This window comes from Mesoplodon bidens, assembly GCF_964165515.1.
Source record: "Mesoplodon bidens genome assembly, chromosome: 12".
NCBI classification, from domain to species: Eukaryota; Metazoa; Chordata; class Mammalia; order Artiodactyla; family Ziphiidae; genus Mesoplodon; species Mesoplodon bidens.
The window spans coordinates 42706965-42729529 of NC_138168.1; the positions used below are offsets into that span (position 1 = coordinate 42706965).

The 22565-nt window shown below is 45.4% G+C and overlaps 1 protein-coding gene across 2 annotated transcripts in view; it reads left to right on the plus strand.

The window, feature by feature from the left end:
* Positions 1-17174, plus strand: part of SOBP (sine oculis binding protein homolog) — a 153849-nt gene extending 136675 nt beyond the window's left edge. For both annotated transcript variants that reach the window (XM_081251321.1, XM_081251322.1), the window contains one exon: positions 17052-17174. The gene's annotated coding sequence lies outside the window, so the exon portion shown is untranslated. The remainder of the gene's footprint in view (positions 1-17051) is intronic.
* Positions 17175-22565: the final 5391 nt, after the last annotated feature.

Consider the following 22565-nt stretch of genomic DNA (forward strand, 5'->3'; position numbering starts at 1 on the left):
TTCCTGGAGCTGGTAGAGTCACTGGCAGAATGTCCTAATTCACCAAATGTTCTCAATAACCAGGGGATTCCATTTGCAAGATGAGAATAAAATCTCACCTTCTTACATGCTATGCCAACTGAACCCAGGCCACGAAGCCCCACTTGCCTGGTAGGGGTTGGAGCAGCTCGTGTTCATGGGGTCTCTTCCTTCATTTGTCACCAACTGGCATTTCCCAGGGTGGGCCTCAAGCATCACTGACCAGCTTTGCTTTCTCCCCTTCCGGGGGCTCAGCAGCTCAGTGGGTGAGGTGCTCACCTCTCCAGGCAGTGGGAGGCTTTGACAGGGAAAATGGCAACATCACTGAAGTGGGTGAGAGCGCACATCTCTGACCTCTGGCAGGGGAGAGTCCGGAATCCTGCTGAATACCAAGTGAACCATAAATAACGAATCCAGAATTTCAGTAAGTGGGAGGGAAACTAGCCTGCGTGGCTGCCCACTGTAGCCAGATGTGGCCTCATTTGTTTGATCCTCCCAACAATCCTGGTGGAATAAGCATCGTCTGCATCTTACCAAGGAGGAAAATAAGGCTTGGAGATGTTGCCCAAATCAGAGCTGGTAAGTGAGGGAACCAGTATTCAACTCAGGCCTGCTGGACCCAGAGCCTGAACACTCTGCTCTGTCCACAAGGACAGCAAACAGGCTAATGTTCTGCTGAAGTTTATCAACTATTTGTGGAGAGGAAAGGAAGGGAAATGAATATTTACTGCACATAACTTATGCACAGCTCTTTCCAGGAGTTGGGAGTTATGAAGGTGAATATGGTGCAGTGCCTGTCCTCAAGGCACTTATAGTCTGGTGGAAATGTACACCGGGGAGGAAGGAGGCCTGGGTAGGAGAAGTGGACCTTCTAGGAGGAACAGTCGCTCACATTGGTATGTGCAGGTCCTTCTCTAAGTGTTTTTCAGTAGTAGTTATTTGGGTCAGGATCCATTTGGCAATTGTTATTGTCTTCATTTTACCGATGAGGAAACTAAGACATAGAAATTAAGTAACTTGCCCAAGATTACCAAGTTAATAAGCAGCATTGAGATTCAAATGTAGGCTGTCTGACTCCAGGGCTACATTTTCTTTGAACCACTGTAGGAGAATAGGTTAATTGGTCCCTTTATTACCCTACTTGATAAAATTCTTTTATCCACCTCAGTTGTCTTGGGGGAAAGTTCCTAGACAAAAACCAAGCCTACCTACCAACTTCTCTAAGTGTTTAGATGGTGTTTGTTTGTTTGTTTGTTTTTAGCGTGCTCAGGTTTTTTTTCAGCAGCAACAATGAAAAACCTAGAATACCAACCCATTACTCCATGGTAGGAAATATAGATGTGGACCAGAACACTTGATGTGGTGTGTCCAAACCATAGTCTCTAAGTCAGCATATTTACATGGGCACTTACCTCACTTATAGCCAGGAGTTTGCTTGGGAAGCTCAGAGCCAGTGAAAGGGGCCTTGCTGGGTGGTGTGAGAAGGGTTTCTCAGCCACCATGGTCTGAGGCTTCCTTTTCCACTGATGGCTTTGCCAGTAGGAGCAGAATTCTAAAAATCAGTTCACCAATCCTTGATTTTATATCTGCAAGTTTTGCTCTCCAAAGACAGTCTCAGCCTTCTCATAGTCACCTCAATTGAAAATGCCCCTGATTTCTCTACCAGAGTAATTTAGTCTGGTTGACAAAGCAGTGAGTAATGGGAAGATGTGGGACAAAAAAAAGTGATGGCCTTTAGAAAGCCAGAAAAGCATCAGGAATTGTAATTTTAAACACATTCTAGTGTCACTCATTCAAATGACATTAGAGGAAGAATGAGAGGGTGAAAGATTTTACTACCATTACTGAAGTGAGAAGTGACCAGGTCAGGAAGAGTGTCACTAGTCCATAAGTAGTATAGGGTCAAAAGAACATAAAAGCATGAAATATATGATGGCTATTTGGATGATATATGTTTCTGAATAAAGAACCAGGCTAGGGTCTTGTATGTGGACCAGAGTTGTTACTAAAAATATTAACCTGGCTTCACTCATTTTCAGAAGATGCAATGATGAAATTGCCCATATCCCCCTGAGATTGGAAAGTTCTTTTTATGATGGGTCCCGCAAGAAATTACAGCTTTTCTCTAAAGCCAGAGACTCTCAGGCTTTGCCAGCTACAGTGGGGCGACAAGGCGAGTGATTTAAGGTGGGGGAAGAACGCCTCTGCTTCACTATATCGCATTGCCTCTCGCCCTCTGTAGTTCCGTGTCAGCTCACAGCACAGTCTCAGCCTGCCGTAATTCACTCACATTCTCTGACCCTTCCTGATTTTCTGTGCACACGTGGTGCTGTTTTTCTTCTATGCCTTCAGAAACCCAGCCTATGCATATGGTTATGGAAACTGGAAATGCATCCGTTAAGTAAAGAATTGCATGGCTTTTGTGCCCTGACAGTGAACACTGTTTGGTGACAAGTTAAAGCCAAAGGGGAAAGCACTTAAAAACCAAAAGCAAACCTGGGCTGAGTTGTGGTGGATGAGGCGCAGGTGAGTGATTTCTCCTTGTGCTTGTTGGTGACTCATTGTCAGTAACTTTTGTCTGGGTTCTTCATTTTCACTATGCCCACCATTTTCATATTGTATTACTATTTTAAAAAATCATTTAAAATAGATTCAAAGCAGACTGTGTCTTGAAATCAGTAATCCAGGCAGCTACAGTTACCTTCAAAGAAGTCATCATTTTTGCTCGTTCTTGGCAAATCACAGGGTTTTTTTTTTTTTTCCATTTTGAAGTTATTCTCTTCCCGGTTACCTGACTTTATGCATTCTGGTTTGTTGATATGATTACAAATGATTTAAATGAGCAGATATTTTCCTAGATGCAGAACTAATTAAGTTTAGTCGACGATTTTAAAAGGTTGGAGACTTCCTTTTATCTTCAACTTTTAAGACGCTTCTGTCAGCTGAAAAAAAAAAACCCCAAATAATAAGGAAAACAATGTATAAACATTTCCCAAACTGTTCTCTCCACAAAGAATTCCATTTATAAATGGAATACTCCTTTCTTTGTCTTTGCCTTTGAGCTTGGGGGATAGCTGTTTGTATTTGTACATTTTCTGAATTTCTACAGTTTACACTTGTTTATGGTACATTGGGGAGTTCAGAGTAACCATTTGCAAATGTTTGAAGATATTCAAAAGAAAATATCCCCCCCTCCTTGATTTTCCAGGGAAATGACATCTTCTCTTTAAGTAAAATAATCAATGGAAAAAATGTGTACCGTGAGTAACCCTTTCACCCTCACTTTTTCCATTCCCGAGGAGCGGCAAGACCAAGAACTTCCCACCTTTGTGGCTCCCAAATTTCTCATGTGTTTCTAAAACCAGAAAGAAAATCCAAGAGTCTTGTCCCCGGCCCCCATTCCGAGATGCTCCCCTAGCCTCAGCAGCAAGAGTTCCTTCCACTTTTTGTTTTCTCTGGGAGAGCTGAAGGGGGGCTGTAGTTTTGATTTTTTGGAGTTTAGAGTTTAATTATTAGTCTGGCCACGGAGCCACAATCCCAGAAAGGACTATTTCAAGAAGGGGGCAGGGGACTCGCCTCATTAGGAAAGCCACAAGGGTGGAGGTGACAAGTAACTTTTTGCCAGTTTGGTTTCTCCAGCTGAGAATTTTGAGAGGATTGGCTGCCTGCAAAGTCAAGTCCATGCAGTTGAAATGTGATTGTGGGTGCCGACTATGAAAGCAAGGAAAAGAGGAAAAACTGTGACTGAGAGGAGGAAAACAATACAAGTAGGGTGTGCTCAGATCCTCTGCCAGACTTGAGATTTTTAATGTTCTAATACTTGGTTATTGGAAACGTTCATTGGTGACGTAATCCCTGACGTTCAAGTTCTGCCCGTCTGTCAGGATGCAGGTGGCTGCCCAGCTCTAGGTATAGGTTATTCAAAGAGCCAGCAGTGAGGAAGGACTGGGTCTGCGTCATGCGCACGTGTGAGTGGTGACGACCTGAGAGAGTGCTTGCTGTGATCATTTCAGACTCATAGAGCAGAATTTTCTGGATGGACAGTGTCAAGGTTGGCCTTAGACATCTCATTCAGTGTTGCCGGGTCTCTTTTAACCTTTAGGACAAGGGGGTTGAAGGAGGGTTTTAATGTGCAGGCATCTGGCTTTAGATATTATTTCAATCAGATTATGATGGGATAGGATATGACATATGTGACCGGGTATTTAGTTCTTTCAGATGTAGCCATAGCCTTCCATCTTCAGCAGGGCTGGGGCTAGGGTGAGGGAAGAGAAGTGCTTAGTGCGTGAGCTTTAGCGAGCATCCTCAGGGTCAGGCAGTGCAGCGCGAGTTCTGGCCCTGATCTACAGACCTCCCGATCTGTGTGTCAGCTCTCCGGAGCTGGTCTCCATAGACTTGTCCATGCATAGCCTTCAGCTATTCCCTCTGGAATTTTGTGGAAAGCTTTATGTGCTTGTGCACGGAGGTGTTTTCTTGGGAAGAGCAGTCCATAGATTTTGGCTACAGAAAAAGTATGCCTTACATCTCTGAAAGATTATTTTATATTATCACCAAACAATACCTGAGCAGAAATTTTTCTTGTTACTCTGAGGAAGCTGAATTAATTGTAAGTTTCCCTTAAAACTTGGAATTTATTTTTAACAATTTTTGCTGTGGACCTAATATTGCAGAATCACTGTTACAGCTACATAATGTAGCCCTTGCCTCAATAAGATTGCCTTAGTGACAAAATGCAAAGGATGATAGACTTTTCTTCAAGTTACTATAACCTGTGAGTGCCTATGGGAAAGAAGAAAGGGGAAGCAAGGAAAGAAACAAGCTAGACCCTTCCCCAGCACTTGGACTTCCAAAGTTTGTGCTGTATAGGCAGATGCTGTCCTTCAGTGGAAAACCTCCTACCCTGCTGTTGAGGCCAAGGGAGGAGAATGGCTTGAGTCGGAGAAGTGGACGGATCAGTAAACACCAGGGCATTGGCATGGCCCTGTCTTGGAGCGCTACCAAGCCCCCTAGCTCCCTAGCATGCTTCTTCACCTGGAGAGAGTGTGCTTGGAAAAGTGAAAGCATTCAACCAGCTACTAACAAGCCATTGCCCAGAAGGGCACTAGAAATAAGCTCCCTGTCTGGTTTCCAATGAATCACTCCATTGCTGGCTCGAGCAACTTTCTGGGCATCCTGGTTCAATCATTTACACCTACCTTCCTGCAGACAAGCATCACAGAGGGGCAGAGGTGTTTGAGGACCAAAATACACTGCAGCCTGGAACACTTACCTCATGTAGTAGAACACCATCCACCACCAACACTCTGCCTTTTCCAGACTCTCTTGTTGAAGAGATTGTGTCAAAGAGACAGAGGGTGGCCATTCTGTTTTCCTTCACCCTATCCCACCCAGAGTTATTTTGTATTCTTCAGTTGCTGGTTTAAATATACGTGGATGCATGTTAAGGCAATGCATTCTGCATGTGTAAACTTTCTTTTTTACAAATGCCTCAAAAACATAAAAGGAATTCATTTCAGAGAAACAAATAAATTAGTTTAAAAGATAAACAATTTAGCACTGGCATCATTTAACAGGGTCCCATTCTCAAGGAAAAGGAGTCAATGCCATCTCAGATGCCAGCTTGCAATACTAACCACGGAGAGCTCTTCTCCAGATTTACGGATTTCCACAGCATTCTGCTTGAGAAAAAAGTAGGGTGAGGTCAGGATTGAGAACGTGCAGCCATCAGCAAGGAGGGGAAATGCACACACACAAATTATTTCAAGGGGGTCATTTAAAAGATTCTAGTGAAAATGACTGGAGCAAAAGCAAAGAACAATAAGAACAAAACTTTTAAAGCATCTTTTGTGCTTTAAAACGCTCCTGAGTGGGGCTTCCCTGGTGGCGCAGTGGTTGGAAGTCCGCCTGCCGATGCAGGGGACACGGGTTCGTGCTCCGGTCCGGGAAGATCCCACATGCCACGGAGCGGCTGGGCCTGTGAGCCATGGCCACTGAGCCTGCGCGTCTGGAACCTGTGCTCAGCAACGGGAGAGGCCACAGCAGTGAGAGGCCCGCACACCGCAAAAAAAAAAAAAAAAAAAAAAAGCTCCTGCGTGTACTAAACGTTCTTAAATTGGACACCATTCAAGTAGCTCCTGAATTCCCTTAACTCTGAGCTCCTAGGACTGAGCTGTGGCCATAAGCAACAACATGCTTGTGCAATTTTACCAAACACACAAGTCTGAATAGAGAGAAGGGAACACGAGAGCAGAACTGCCTTTCCACGTGGACGTGGGGTCAGGACTGGGACAATCAAAGCTGTCCGGCACTCCCCGACCTCATTCCATCCAGACAGTTGGCTGCAACGCTGGCTGTCTCATCAGTTCCCCCCTTGAACCTCTGCTTTGTTGTCTTTCTTCGATAGCAAGCTGTGTTTTGTTTTGGGTAAAAAGGGAAGTAAGAATGTGACAGAAGAACAGAAGGGAGAAACATACATTATGGACCCCGTTGGATATGAAACATTGACCTAATGTCCAAAAAATGCAATTAAAAAGTATATCTCTCCCTCATTTGCATGGCTTATTTCCCCAGACATGTTTTTGGTATTGAAAATGAATGGTATTCCCATATAACATGTGTCTCAATTTGTAATGATATCCTCCTTGCAGCTGGCTTCGTTCTCCAACTGTTTCTAAGATGTTACTGTCTTAAATTTGAGCCACCCTACAATAACAAATTATCTAGAAGCAAAGTGGCTAAGTTGCATTTGGTGAGAGAAGGGGAAACCCTATATTTCATCCTTCAGCTCTTGTTTTGGAAATTCAGACTGTAGCATGATCTTTTTCTAAGGAAATCTACACACGCACACTTTAAAAATTGTGCCTATTGGGTGTTGTGAGAACAAGAATGATCAGGTTTAAGTTTCTCTGCAAAGTTCTGCATCCCATCAACAAGTCCTTTTGATATTTCAAACCCATATTTAGAGTAATTTCAAGATATTTGGAGCACATGTGGTTAAATGTAAAACTTTGTCATTATGATTTGTTAGATGCTTATACTTTAAATATTTATAAGCCATTTTTAAGTACTTTATCCAAAAGCTTTCTCCCACTAGAATACTATAATTGAGTGGTATCTGAGCATCATCTGAGCATACAGTAGATACAGGGTGAAGTCACTGCAGCATGCATGCACGTTCTTCCTGCTTTTCTGGTTTTAATTCAAATGTCGTTTTTAGTAGATTCAGCTTATTTTTTAAATGTATAAAAAGTCATAAACAGGATTGGTTGTCTGCGATTTTTTAAAGAATTACCAAGTCCCCAAAGGTAAAATGTTCAACTTGAATCATGTTGATTCCTACTTCTTTTTCTTATCCTAAGAGTAATTAGTAAAACTTTCCATTAGAGTGTTGAATCTGTGTCCAGAGGAACTTAAAGTGTCATATTGTTCCTCCAAAATGTCTTAGAGGCAGTTTATTGGTGGTTAGATTGAATTCTTCACTATTCACCCTCAGCCATCTTGGAAACTGAGACATAGGATCCCATCTTTATCATAAGTAGCCTGTTTGAGCACTTAATATGAAAAAGAGGAGACGGAAAAAAACCTTCTTCCAAGTCAGAATCCATTTAAGCTTCAGAGGTTATAAATTTCAAACTGACCACAGGCCTCTGGGGCTCACACTCTTTATGGCTGGCAAAATACAACTTTCTGGCAAGACCGAGGAAAAGAAGGCTTAAAAGGGCTCATAAACTTGCTTGGACATCTAATAGCTCTTACCAAACAGCATTTTCATGAGTTAAGTGTAAATGAGTCAGAAACATATAGATTGAATTTCTATTAAAATACACATGGGTTTAAAAATCAAGGCCAAAGTGCTTGGCAAAATAAGTTTTGGTTTTAGCCAAACCCCAAATGTTTGAAAAAAAAATAGTTTTACAATTTGCCAAACCAAAAATATATCCAGGTCCCTCCATTCCTCTCATTTAATACAGTGACATCGTAAACATGGGACTGAAGGTCTATTTTCATATCCACCAAGGTCTGAGCAACTTGAATCCCAAATACTAGTTGAAAAACTATGAAAAAACATTTTTTGGGAAAACCTTATGACCTTGCACATGAAGCTGAGCGATCACTTGATCAGGGTTCTGATTTTGATAGCACCTCCCACTGTCTGATCCTCCGATCAACTCGTTCTGTGTCTCAGCTGTGTGTGTATGTGTGTGAGATGCACAGGGATAGTAACTTTAAAAAAAAACCCTTATATTTAGAATGGTTAATGTATACCTAATTAATATATTACGACCCATGAAAGTTAATAAACTCTTAATCGTATCCGAACAGAGGGAGGCAGCCCCCTTTCACTAATTTATGGTTCAAAGATAGTCTTCATTTATTTCCCGAGAGGGTAAAACATCCATTTTCAACTAACTGTATTGAATACTGACTCCATGCAGGGACACTGTTATTAAGAGATGGAAGGAAGAAAGAAAGGAAGGAAGGAGGGAGGGAGGAGGGAGGGAAAAGAAAAAAAAAAGTGGGAGAGGCAGTGGCAGGAGTCTTATTAGACTTGTTTTGAGGAGCTAATAACCTGAGAGAGGCAAGAAGTAACCAAGGCCTCTATTACAAGCCTTATGCAGGACCTGCCAACAGATACGACACTGTAGACAGCAGGCTTTGGTGTGAACGGGGGCAGTTCACGCATTGTTGTAACTGATTACCTAGCTTGGGGCTGGCAGGATGGGCACATGAGTACTTATTGAGTGAATGAATGAGAAGAGTGTCAGGAGAGGCCTAGTTAATGGAGTTACCAGGATAGGGTTCCATACAGCAGGTGAGTTTGGAGTTAGGTTCTAAAACTGGGGAGGGCCTTGAACTTGCAGTCGGGAGTGGAGGAACGAGAGCGGCAGTAGGATGTCAAGAGCCACAGGTGCGGCGAAGAGGAAGTCACGAGAGGGATGACCTTGCCCTTTGCTCGGCTGGAGTGAAGGGCTTGGCTGCAGACGGGGCTGGGCTGGAGGAGAGCAGGTGGGCAGTGGAGCCGGAGGTTGTGGCACTTGTAATCTGTACATTAGGCAACGTCACCACGACCTCGAGGAGAGGAGTGACAGGAGGAAATCTGTGTTTGAGGAAAATCACTTTAGCAGCTGTTTGTGCACTGAAAAGGAAGCAAGAGAAAGACTAGCATCGCTGAGCTGATCATTGAATTCTGATGACAGGCTCATTACCAGCGGTGGATTCTAAACATTGCGGGATGTTATCGCTGCAGTGTGAGCGTACGTATGTAAAGCCATCGTGGCAATGCAAGAGGAGCGCTTTTCTTTGTGCCCAGAGCAGACCTAAGAGGTTTCATAGCACACGGTGGAAGGAAACCTCACAACATTCCAAAGTTCAGTCAAGGGGGATGCTGGCCGGGCCCCAGATTGCCATGGAAATAGGGGCTCCACCCTTCTGACCGCCCAGCTGCTCTGAGCCTTAGGCCAGTGGGGCTGGGTGTGGTGCAGGCCGCTGGTCGCCCAATGGGTGCACAAGGCAGGCAGCAGCTCTCCTAGCGGAGGACTTCCCTGAGGATGGACGTGGAGCCTGAACGGTGGCCCTAGTGATGCCCAAAGCTCTGTCCCTGGAATGAAGAGCGGCCACAAGGCTTGCGTGGCTTGCTCAACCTCAGACACCTTCAGAGATCTTCACAGAAGCTGAATCAGATCCTCCCAGGGCTGGCAGGCACTTTTAAAGGGGTGTGGCAACTTTGGGAAATGTCCTTTTATCTTTTTTCAACTTCCCAGGTCGTACACCTTCTGAAGCTTCCACATGTGGTGACAGTGGGCTCCTGGTAGTGAAGGAAGGCAGCGGTGTGGTTTAGTGGATACAGACTTCTGCTTTGGGGTTGGGCCAGCCTGGGTTCAAATCCCAGCAGAGCCAATTAGTAAGCGAGGGAGGAAGCGACTTTACCTCTGCAAGCCTGTCTCGAGGTCATAACACTGCTGGGAGGAGCAGATAAGAAAACATGGTTGAGGTGCCCAGGAAGTGGAGTTCCTGTCCTATTAGGCTACAATGCCTGGGAGAGGAGTCCAGGGCTGGAGTGAGGTCTGCTTGGATCTGAAAACCAGCTGTGAGTTTGGACCAGTTTTATTACCTCTTTATGCCTACATTTTCTCATTTAATAATTGTAACAGCTAATATTTATTGAGCACTCTCTATATGTAAGCAGTGTTCCAGATGTTACATACCCACAACAACCCTCTGGGGTACCACTATTAAACCCATTTTATAGATGAAGAAACTGAGGCACAGAGTGGTTGAATATCCTCCCAAGAGTCACTAGCCAGTAAATGGCAGTGCTGGGATCTGACTGGCAGCCCGGCTCCAGAATCTTCCTGCAAAACCACTGAGCATGTCTTATATACAAAACAATGAAGATAATAGCCCATACTTCATAGCGTTATCAGGCTCCAGTGTAAATAACAGAAGTAAAATGCCCACCTGGCATATATGTACTAGGTGCTCATTATAAGAATTGTAATGGTAGCCCCTGCAGCCCGGAACGTCTTCCCTCAATGTGTAGTGGGAGGTAACAAAACATTTCGATGCCGTCAACCTCGGAGGTTAGGGAAATTATTCCAGAAATTCTCCTCAGATGTCTGCTTCCACTTTCATAAGTAGGGACTGGGACAAACAGAGTAAACGCTCAAGGTCACAGAGTGGCGCAGCCAGGATTAGAACCTGAGTCCTCATCTGCCTTTCCCCTCAGTGGGACATGGGATACGACCAGAGCTGCTTGAGTTACACGCCCTGTGCCAAGGACCAGAGTCATACTTTTGCTACCCACGGCATCACTGCCTCACACCGGGCAGCTGATTTCAGAGAGGAAATAGGTTGTACCTGAACATCTGGGGTGGAAGGGTGGAAGCGTTGCAGAAAAGCAATTATTAAGCACACTCTCCATCTCCTTGGCTGTTAGAGGCGGGTAGCAGGGAACCAGTATGCTTGCTCTTATTATTTACACGAAGTTTCCGTGAAATGAAGCCCTTCTCTCTCTCTCTCTTTCTCCCTCTCTCTTTCTGCTAAAAGGTTGGTTGTAAAGAGTAAATAAAGTGTCAGACCTCTTTTCCAGACCTAGCCTAAAATCTTAAAGTCTGTTGATCCATAGACAATAGCTACTTGCCATATAAAGCTGCTCTTTTCTCTAGGTTCTTTTTTTTCTTTTCTTTTCTTTTCTTTCCTTTTTTTTTTTTTTAACTTAGACTGCCTGTGTTCAGATTATATAAATAAATAACAGACTCAATCTTAGTACAATAAACATCTACTTTTGTGTCCAAGGCAGAATTTTTGGAAGGCACATGAACCAGCATCAGCTAGTTTGTGTATTGGATAGGACTTGAATGAAAATGCAATTATTATTTCTTAGCAAATAGTTCCTCGGAGTTTTGTGTCTAAGGCCCCTGCCAACTTTGACATTGTGACCCCTGCTTGTCAGGGTGAGGAAGGGGAGAGGTGAAACCTGGGCTAGGGGATAGCACTCTGAGGCGAGCATGGACTTTGAGGTTGTAGGAGCTGGACTTCAATCCAGGTTGGCCCCTTTCTAGCTGGTGACCTTGAGCAAGTAAGTTCCTTAACCTTCTTGGGAAAGTTTCCTCATCTGTAAAATGGAGACAGTAATAAATACTTCATAGCATTGTTGTGTCAATGAAATAAGTATATAAAATATATTTGTTTTTAAGTGAAATAAATATATAAAAGTGCCTAGGGCAGTATTTGACATTAAGTGCTCAGTAAATGTAACTTTCTTTGAAAACACTGCAGCTTTCCCAAACCATAATAGGAAATGCTTGGTCCTGAAATCCAGGCAGCATAAGGCTTGAGGCTCTTATTCAAAATTTCTTGTAAAACATTAGCTGTATCATGTAATTCTTCATTTTATTTTTCTCTTTCACGAATGCATGTAGCCAGTTGCTCCAGCGCATTTGTAAAAATGTGTGCAGTTCGTCATGAATCCCTGCCTGCTTTTAGAAAAGGACCAGAGACAGGGTAATTTGTTTAGCTTAAACTCCCAGGTTTTAAAAAAAGATTTGAGGTGGCTAGAGAGATCCATTGTCCAGGGTGAAGATAAAGGCTTTTGCAAGTGCACAAGAGGGGGTTCTGTGGCTCGGGGTTCTTCGTCCCCCAGGATCTTGTAGAGGTCAGCGAGATAGCACTGGCCACTCATATGAATAAACAGGTCCCTCTGCCCATTTAACTCCTAGAACCAGCTAAGCAAAATGTAAATGTGTAGAACAAAAAATTAAAGATGCAGTTATCTCAGTAGGGGGTCTTCTATGGTTGGGATTTTCATTGATTAAAGAGTAAAATAAGAGATATTGCTAAAGGAGAAAATTATAAAAAAGAAAAGCAAAGCCTCATGTTTGGTTTAATTTTCTTTCTTTTAAATAATTTGAGCCTTAGCTTATCAGAGCCAGGCCGTGGGCAGCTCAGTGGTGCTGGAGCTCACCCTTGGCCCTACTCCCCTCTCCTCACCATGGGTTATTTCCCATAGCAATCATGCTAGAGAAGCGATGTTTTTAAATTACTTTCATCAATTAGCAAGCTATAAGAAAAGAGACACCATCCACTTCGTAAATGAAAACGGTTTCCAACTTGGTAAAAGCCATTTCAGAACTCTTCATGAAGCGATGGTTGATGGAGGAGAAAGGGAACCATTTTTTGGCAAAATCTCACCAAGCCGTAGCCCTTTCCAGGATGGGCTTGATGCGGAGACCACTGTCTGGCATCACACCCAGCCTTATCAGCTGGTGCAGGCGGCTCTGTTCATTGACCACGGGGTTTTACCCTTGTGAGCGTCCCAGAATAGCTGTGGCTACCTGAGAGCAATCCAGTCCTCAGGGACTCATTATTGTCCCAGATAAACAGCGTGGCCGAAGCCAGCACGTAATAGCTGTATTTAACCGTGATAAGTGATGGGCTGATGTGCCCGAGTGGCATCACGGGCAGGGCTGGGGTAACTGGACAAAGGCAAGCTGGCCTGGCAGCGGGCATCTCTTGTACATTATAGGGTTGATGCCACAGGATTTTGGACTCTGGGGAATAAATATGATGGACCTGGAGAGCTTGCCTTCTAGACAGGTAAGACAGGACAGACCTACTGGATTTTGATTACGCTAATGACAGAGGTATTTGAGGAAGCAAAGAAGAATAAAAGTTCGGAAAACAGATTAGATTAATGGAGGCAGGCTGCCTGGTGGAGGTGGAATCTTGTGCCATGGAGGGACTGTGATGGGATGTAGAATAAGACAGACATTTTCTTTGGATACACATTTACTTTTGGGAGTGGTTGCCTGGAAATTATACAATTTCCTTTTAAATGGAACCTGCATACATCTTAGGCTGTAAAGGTCAAAGAAGAAAAGGTGAGGATGATGGTATGTTGACAGTATCAACACTGAAAGAAGTTATTAGTACTCAGGCCTATTTTTGTTCTCTATGACACTCTGACAATGCTTATGCGATAAAGGAGAAGTAACTCAGTCACATTCTTAGCAATGCCTTCCTGATGGAAAGGGAAATTGCCGGTGGCCAGAGGCTTGTTCAGGGCACTTGGTGCACAGCTGAGTCCATGAGGGAGAGACTTTATTATTCTGGCCAAAAGGCTCAGCTGGGCCTGGAGTTCTGCAGACGCTGACCGTACATGCCTGCTGGAGGCCACGCACTGTGGAGCTGGTCTTCATACATGGTGCAACGTGGTCCATGGGATGTTGTGTGTGTGTGCGATGTTCTGCATGGCAGGGCCCTGGGTTGTCCTGCCTTCAGACAAACCCCAATTGTGAGGCATTAAGGGACACTCCAAAAATCTCTGCCAGAGGTGAGAGTGTGTGTATGTGATTAATAGAAAGAAGGAGACTCTTTCTGAAACTTGGGACTTCAAGGTAGAGAAATGAATAGTCTTTCTTATACATGGATAACTGTATACCACCATACTTGATGATGGCTTTGGTCCAAAGATCCTACAATCCCAGAATATGAGAGATGGAAGATGTAATAGAAAATCTCACCCATGCCTTCATTTCACAGAGGAAGAATCCAGGCTTGGGGAGGTTAAGGAATAGGTCCCAGGTCACACGGCTACGTAGGGTTCATGCTGTAACCTGCGTCTCTGTCTCACATATTGTAGAAATTTCCCCTTTACTCAGATCAAGAAATTTAGACAGAGAGGACCGACCGCTCTATAAGACACCTCTGCTTAGCAGGGGCTGAGTCAGAGCGGGCTTGGGCTCTGGAACTTCCTGCCATGATCACTTTCTAAAACTCCAAGGTCACTTCCTCCCCACTTCTGGGTTTCACACCTTGCAAACGAATAACTCTCAGGAAAGTGATGCCCAAGCTTGGTTCTTCATTTTCATTGATTCCTGTATCGCCAACATGGGGGCTGCCCTGAACCAGCCAGAGCCAGGAGGACAGAGGAGGGGGCCTTCAGTTTACCCCCTCCTCAAATGTTATCCACCGAGAGGGACTTGCACTGCCACCATCTGGCCCGGGTGGGTGTCCCAGGCAAGGCAAGTGTATGGTGAGAGGGAAGGAAACAGCACAAATCCTCCCTTTGCCGTTCTCTTGAAATAAGCTTGGCGTCAGGAGGCTTTCCAAGCAGCAGGACTGGGGCTGCAAACAATAGAGTGCGGTGCAGCTGCACCCTGTAGAACTTTGGGGGAAAACACATATTATTTACCAGACAATAATAGATACCAGAGAATAATAATGATTATTAGAGTGTTTGGGATGGCAAACGCTGTAGTTAAGGTTCCAGAATGGCTCTCATTGTAATCCCGTTTTCCTAGTCCCTTATGAAAGCCTTGAGATTTTCTCTAAGTAGGCTGATGCTGTCCATGTTTGGCCTTTGTCCAAAGGCGATTTCAATGTAAGGAAACTTACTTGAGAAATAGTCCTCTTTGGGGGGTTCATGATTACATTAAAGAAACAGTTTACACCCTTGAAAAAGCAGTTGCAGCATTCTTGAGTGAGTAATTCAAAATGGTGGTGTTTCCCAGTCACTGGAAGAAACCATTAAACACCTTTTTTTTTCCTTTTCCTTTTTTAAAGAAGGATTCAGAGCTCCTCTCTGACTACAAGATTTGGTCACTCTTAGTCCCAAGCCCAGAGGTAAGGATGGTTTCCCTCCCTCCAAAGCAAGTTCCAGGCTGTGCTTCCTAAACAAAAGTAAATCCTGCCCAGAAGAAGCTACAGTATGTCTTAGGATCCATTTGGGTCCATTTCCAAGGCCTCTTCCCGATCCTTTGTGACTTCTCATTTGTTGGTGGCTCTTGGTGTTTTTGTTTCTGTACCTCTTCTCACCATTATGTCTTAGAAAGAAAGAAGGAAAGAAAGGAAGGGAGGGAGGAATAAAGAAAGAGAAAGAGGAAGGAAGGAGAGAAAGAAAGAAAGAAGAGGAAGAAAAGAAAGAAATTAAAGTGAGCTCTTTATTCAGAGATAAATATCCACATTTCCAAATCTGACCATGCCAAATGAAAAGGTTTCCATGACCTTGTAATTCCACTCCCATTGCATATTTGTGGTGTTTTGCATTTTCACTTTGGTTATTTAATATACATATTAAATGCACACAGATCTGGTGATTTAATGTGATTTGGGGAACTCAGGCATTTCCTGTCATGCACATTCAGATTTTCAAACCTTGTTTTTGGCTGATCATTATTATGGTTACCATTAACACCAGTATTTGGATAGCAGGGTTCAGAGCACGAGCTTGGACTTAGTCCTCCCAATGGGCATTTTGACCTCCTCACACTTGTGCTAAATTCACGCTACAGACACTCTGAACACTCCAGTTCTCTTTGTGGCCTCCATTTCTTCGTCTATAAAATGCGGAAACTGTGTATATTATCTCTGGGGTCCCTTCAACTTCTACATTCTATCACCTGAAATGATTTGTTCACTGGCCTAGGAATAATCTCAACAGTTGTAAAGATGTTTACAAGTCCTCTCCCACCACCTCACGTTAGCCAAATTTTCCCATTCACATATCTGACATCCCCATTTATTGGCAGGAAAAAAAAATACCGTTTTGGGACATGGGGGACAAGAGCTGTTTGATTCTCATTCATTTGACAAATGTGTGTTGAGCTGAATACATTTGTCCCCGGATGTACGGATGTGAGCAAAACAGACACAGCCCCAGACCTCAGGGACTTCACAGTTTAGTTGGACGACTTCTGAATGGCTGCTTCCTGGGGGTGATGGAGTGTCCTTAGGAGGTTTCAAGCCAAGAGACTTGTAGCAAATGAAATAAGCCAGTAAGGATAAGAGAGGCAGAGGCCAACGTCTGTGGAGAAAGTTGGGGTGGACATTCTGCAGAAACCGACTTTCCTGGGGAGCAGTCCTATTCAGACCTTCTGCCCTGGGATCCCAGTCCTATGCTTGGTCTGGACATGAAGCGATGTGAGTGGCTCACCTTTGTCAGGCAAGACCCACAGAGAGGGGCACTTCTTCCAGCTCAGTCGCCCCTGTAGGAAACCTCTGAAGAGTGGTCTCTGTGTCCCAGGAATTTTTCACATGCTAAAAAGTCCATCTCATGGCCTTCCTCCTTTGCAGCAGACACTAGGTCTGTTACACGGGGTACAGGCTTGAGGTCTGCAACACCAGGGTCCCCCGATGACCTTGCCTGGCTTTGGGATGCCCTTGGGCAACTCCAAAGACCTCCTGCCCGTTAAGCGTGCAGTAACGTGGAGGGTGAACGTTGCTGGGTTGCAAAGGATGCTGCTGCAGTCTTTGGGTGAGGGCGTGGTGCTCCATGCTCATTATGGTATTCCAAAAAGCGACTCGAGTTTCATTTCCTCACACAAAGCTGGCAGGGCTGATCCTGCGCAGAACCGTGAATGAAAGTCGTGTGGAAATCAGGCTGCGCCGCCCCAGTTCTGGGGCCTTGTTGTAAGTCTGACCTGACAGCTGGAGAGTGTGCTGCTCTGACTCATGCCCGGGTTCTCCCCAGCCTGGGGGGTGGGGGGTAGTTTGGTCTAGTGGATTCTAACAAACCCCTTTTCCTCTTTTTCTAGGAACGCTCACTCACAGGGTACCTTGCATGGAGAGAGGGCACAGAGCAAACCATGTCTCGCCATCCAGTGACACCAGCTGGTCAGCTCACCACCCCCTCTGGCTAAAACTCAAGCAAATAAAGCTGCTTCCTGTCATTAAGCATCTCAGAGGAAGCAGCCCTCCCTCGGTGGCCTCTAGCCCAGAGAAGCCAGCACGTCTCGGACCCACCAGGCGGGCCCAGCCTTCCTGCCGCCACCATCTCTGCTTCTCCCCAGAGGAACTTAGGGATTTTGCCCCTGGTTTAAAAGAAAAAAACAAAAACAAAAACGACAAAACACCAACAAGCCACAAGGACCAATGTAGGTATTCTCCCTGCCCCATCTTCAAGGCTCAGAGGGTGAGGCTGGAAGATGATACAGATTTGAAAACAAAAATCGTTTTTTAATCTTTTTAAAAACTGCTGTGGTTTTGCTGCTACACGAAGAATTGTGATTTGCATTGTATGGTTTTGGACCTATACTGTTCACGTTTTGACGGCGGAGAGGGATCATCCTGGAGTCCCAATGCTTCAGATTCGTCTCTGTCCTGCCCAGGATGCACTTTTAAATGAAGAGTTAAAATATTTTATTGGCTAATATACTTTTCTTGTTATTTTTACAAAGGCCACCTTTATCCTTTTTAATGCCATATTTTCAGTGTTACACTTTTATGGCTTTTAATTTTCGATCTGACAGATGTAAGAAGCAGCATGAATAGTTTATACTGTGGTTTTTCAGAGACTGAATGCCAAGAGAACTCGGTAAATGTTTATTCTTCTCAGCTTTCTCCTTAAATTCCCTTAAATAGCGCCCCATTTGGGAACAGAGCAAGAGTGTTGAACTGAAGACCAAAATGCCCTCAAGGTGTAAAATAATCCGAGGGGGAATATTTGCTGGGCGTCACGAAAGACTTGGATGAAATTTCAACCCTGATGGCTTTCGGTGATCCAGGAAGTCAGTGAAGCAATCTCTCTATACGCAGAGCCCTTTCATGATAATTAGAATGGTATGGACAAACCAATGAAAACAGGAGGGAAAGTGAGAAAGCTCACCCATGATTCTGTTTCACTGTTTGCTTTCTCCTGTCATGGTTAAGAGAAATGTGCAATTCGATCCTCAATCAGTGGGTGGAGGATAACAGGGTAGATTTTCTTGTGTGCACTTGTACAGTTGTAGCTGCGAGTCCAGAAGTCCTCTAGAGCATGTGTACTGGCACTGAGTTGGTGAGACAGTCGTGGAGTATCCCATTCTGATGAGTACAGAAAAAAAAAAAAAAGAAAAAATACGGAAAAAAACAAAAAAAAGAAGAAAACTAAAAAAAAAAAAAAAAAAATCAAATCACCTTGTGATTCAGTGTATCTGTTTACTAACTCCAATAAAGCAATTGTTCCCTCTGGAGGGGTCCAGGTGCCCCCGCCCACAGGCCGCTGAGCCAGCAGCCGCGGGGCGGTGGGGTGTGGTGGGCAGGCGAGGCCAAGACGGAGTCACGCTGGCCTTGAAGCACCTCGGGGCCGTGGATGCGGTGTACAGACTGTATTTCTATATCCTCCTTTGTACAGAGTCACTTAACAAGTCAAGCTACTGTTTTACAGGTGCTCCTTATTTATTAGAGCTGTGAGAGCTTGGGGACACACCTGGCGAGCGAGCTCGCTTTTTAAAAATGAAATTGGGGAGCAAGGGAAGGGGGCGGGAGGGAGGGGAAGCTCGCAAGTCTGGGGAGAGATTTATAAAAGTGAACAAAAGGAAAACTTCCAGCAACCGATTAAACCAACCAACCGACCCTAACACCAAACTTGTCCACGCAGGACGCAGAAGCCCCACCTCTGGGTGCCCCTTTCCCTGCGGGGCCCCCAGCATTCTCCTCTCTCCCTGACCAGTGTCCGATTCATCAAACAAAAATAAATCTCTAAGAAAGAAAAATGCACTTACATGTGCTTATTTTGCTTTTCTCATTATTATGACTATTGTTGTTATTTTCCTTGTTACAGAAGGTGTTCATTTCTTTCCCCCAGGGAAATTTAAAAAAAAATAAAGCTAGTAAGTTTTAAAAGATGTTGAAATATCAGGGTGATGCTGGCCCTTCCCAACCTGCATCTCTGCAAACAAGAGCCCACCTGGCCTGTTCGAGGGTCTGCTTCCCCACCGTGTCCATTGTTGACGACACACAGTACGTGTGGAGTGGGCTCTTGGGCCTGTAGACTGGGGTGTCCCTTCCCAAGTGCTCTCCAAGTCCTGATCTTTTTCAGCTCCAAGGGTTCTGGTCGAAGGCTCAGGAAGCACCATGCAGCAGAAGCAAACCTCCCCAGTGGACTCTGGTCCCGTTAGTACATCATCTCACTGTAGGTCGGGAGTGCTCCTGTGAACGAGAGGGGTCAATCTGGTTGTGCTTTGGTACCTGAATTAAACATCAGAAAGTGTCTAAGATGGAAAGTACATTGATACCTAGTTCTAATCAATGAAGATCTAGCCCAATCTTCTTGTTCTACATGTGAAAAAAACTGAAGCCTAAAAAGGTGAATTGACCTGTCCAGAGTCCACACTGAGTTGGTTTAGCTTGTCAGAAAACAAACGTTCACTAAAAAGTTAGGCACTGGGACTTCCCTGGTGGCACAGTGGTTAAGAATCTGCCTGCCAATTTAGAGGACACAGGTTCGAGCCCTGGTCTGGGACCATCCCACATGCAGCAGAGCAACTAAGCCTGTGTGCCACAACTACTGAGCCCGCGTGCCACAACTACTGAAACCCGAGTGCCTAGAGCCTGTGCTCTGAAACAAGAGAAACCACCGCAACGAGAAGCCCGCGCACCACAACGAAGACCCAACACAGCCAGAAAAAAACCTAAATAAATAAATAAATAAATTTATATATAAAAAAAAACTTAGGCACCATCAGCAATCTTCTCTATATAACCATTCTAGGAGTGGATTCTGGTGACCCGGTTTCTTTCTCTCATGGAGCCTGAAGGATCTCGGAGGCTCCTGGTGTGGCGTTATGGTTATGACTCCATGGGAACTCCTCAGCCCCAGCCGAGGCCACGCAGGGGCGGGCACCCAGCTGGGGTTGTCTGGTGCAAAGTCCCTGATAGTGTTATTCAGCTGGACTTGGCCATAGACGCAATCGCCCAGGGTATTGATTTTGCTTTTGTCTGTAGTCCAAGATTGTGCAGCAAGCATGTTGACCCTTCAGGAAACAAAAGGTCCCTTTGTTCCAACAAGAAAAGATTCCGTGGCATCTCATCAGACAGCACACCTTTTCCTCTTTCTCTTCCTTCTCTTAATCTCAGTGTTCCCTGAAATACAGAATCCTCTTGGGCTATCAAAACCGTATAGAGAGAAATAGAAATAATAATGTCAATAATTACGAGCACGTGCTGAGTACATGTACATTAGCCTCACTTACTCACGGAAGGTCCTAATATTTCCCCTTTATTGCATGTGAAGAATGGAAAGCCCAGTGAGTTTAGTCATAGCCCGAGATCACGCAGCCAGTGAGTTGCAGAATAGGATTCAAACCCAGGGGGGGGTTGGTGCCAGAGCCCAGGCTGCACGTCCAATCTGCAGAAAAACTGTTGACATCTTCATGAATTGTCACTTTGTGGCAGTAATTCAGTTCTGTAAGTTTCTGGCAGTGACTCAGCTTTGTTCTAAAGTGGCCCTCATTTGAAACTAAGCCAGAGAGTTGAGTGTTCATGGTTACTCCCCTCCACATCTTACTGGGTGTGTGGATGTGCTGAGGCCACTCTGCTTTCTGAGAAATTAGGCAATGAATTCCCTGTTGGTTATCAAAGCCCCACTGAACACAAGGCCCCATGTGTGATGCTGAGGGGAGACCGGAAACAAACACAGCTCACAGCCCCCGCCCCAGTGGCTTACATGTCATGGGAAGATGGGGCTGTGGAGAAGAAGGACCACTTCTTGGTCTCAGCAGGATCTCTCTGTAGGTTTCCAGAGGTTATATGAGTGCACGTGTGGAGACTGGATTCACAGCTTTGCAAAGCCACCCTCTTTTTGCAGGTGTTCCCTTGACACTGGAAGGGCAACTTGAACTGCAAGCAGGCCTATAGGTGCCGGCCGGTTCTGCCCACAAGGCACAGCCAAATGTCAGGGTTGGGGCCCGGGGGCGAAGGCACTCGAGACTCACACCGACTCCCTCCCCTCCTCGTCTCCCACAGCTCTTGTGGAGACCGCTTCTCACAGGGTCCTTCCCACATCATCCGGGCCCCTCGTAGGTGGGCTCCGTGGTCTTCCTAATTTTGCATCTTTGAAGAGCTGTTCTCCACTCTTGGAACAGAAAATGTTGGCTGAGTTGAGGTACTTTTCTCCTACCAGCCTGGTGGGAGAAGAGGACAGGGAACCCCAGAAGCCAGAGCTGTCGTGTGGCAGACACAGGAAGGCTGTGCTCGGAGTTTCATTTTGTTTCTGGTGCTCAAGGGAGGAGGTACCAGCAGCAGCCCCCGGTTCAGCACATCTTCAGACTCTGCTTTTGAAAACAAGGAGTGACACAAGGGGAGAAGACGCAGCGCTGCCCTGGGGCTTCTGTGCTGTGCGGTGACTCCAGGCCACAGAGGGTTACACCTTTTACCCTGAGGAGCCTTGGAGATTAGATCATTCCTTGACCCCGAGACACACATAGAGATGGAAAGTTAGTCTTGAGCACCCAGAAAGGACCTCTTATTCTATCTTCTCCACCGTGGATGGAATGAACAGTTGCCACCGGTGTATGGAGCTCTTCTCATGAGAGGAGGGGCCTCAGCTGGTTCACAATGAGTTAGCTGCTTCCTCTGTGCACAGCCCCAGCTTTACACACATCTGCTTAGTTAATTCTCACAGCAGCCCTGTGAAGGAGGTGCTGGTATTACCACATCCCCACTTCACAGTCAGAAAAAAACTGAGGCACGACGATGAAGGGGGTTTCCGTCCACAAATAGAATCAGAACCCAGCAGTGGGCTCCAGTGGCCACCCTCCCCGTTGGTCATGCTAAGCATGATCTCACCAGGGCCCAGGACGCCTGGCGGTTCAGGGAGCGGTCGGGTCATTTACTTGGTGCCTAAACCATGAGTTGGAGACACCTTTGACCTTTATATTGTGTTTGGAGAGGAAAAAATAATCTACTTCTCTTGACGCCTGGTTTTGCATATCACCAGAAAAGGAACAGTCAGTGATTCCGTAGGGAAAGTTTGAGGGAGATGGGAAGGGGGCCTGTGTCAACAGCTCAGAGGAGAGGAGAGAGAGGCAAACTGGTCCTGTGTTAGATTCCTGGGGCAGGAAGAAAGGGGGCATGTGGGCCAGGGGCTGTTTTCCATTTCCCCTTATTCTGATGTGGGGAGCTGTAAGCTGGGCTTTCTCCTGTGGCACTTGTTTGGATGGGTGAAGGGGTGTCAAAGAAGAGCAGCAGGGGGGCTGCCAGGGCCACACAGGACTCCGTCCCTCTGCCCAGAGGGCAGGGGGCTACAGCCAAGCCTCACAGGCACTCTGGGGCTGGGCCACTGAATCCAG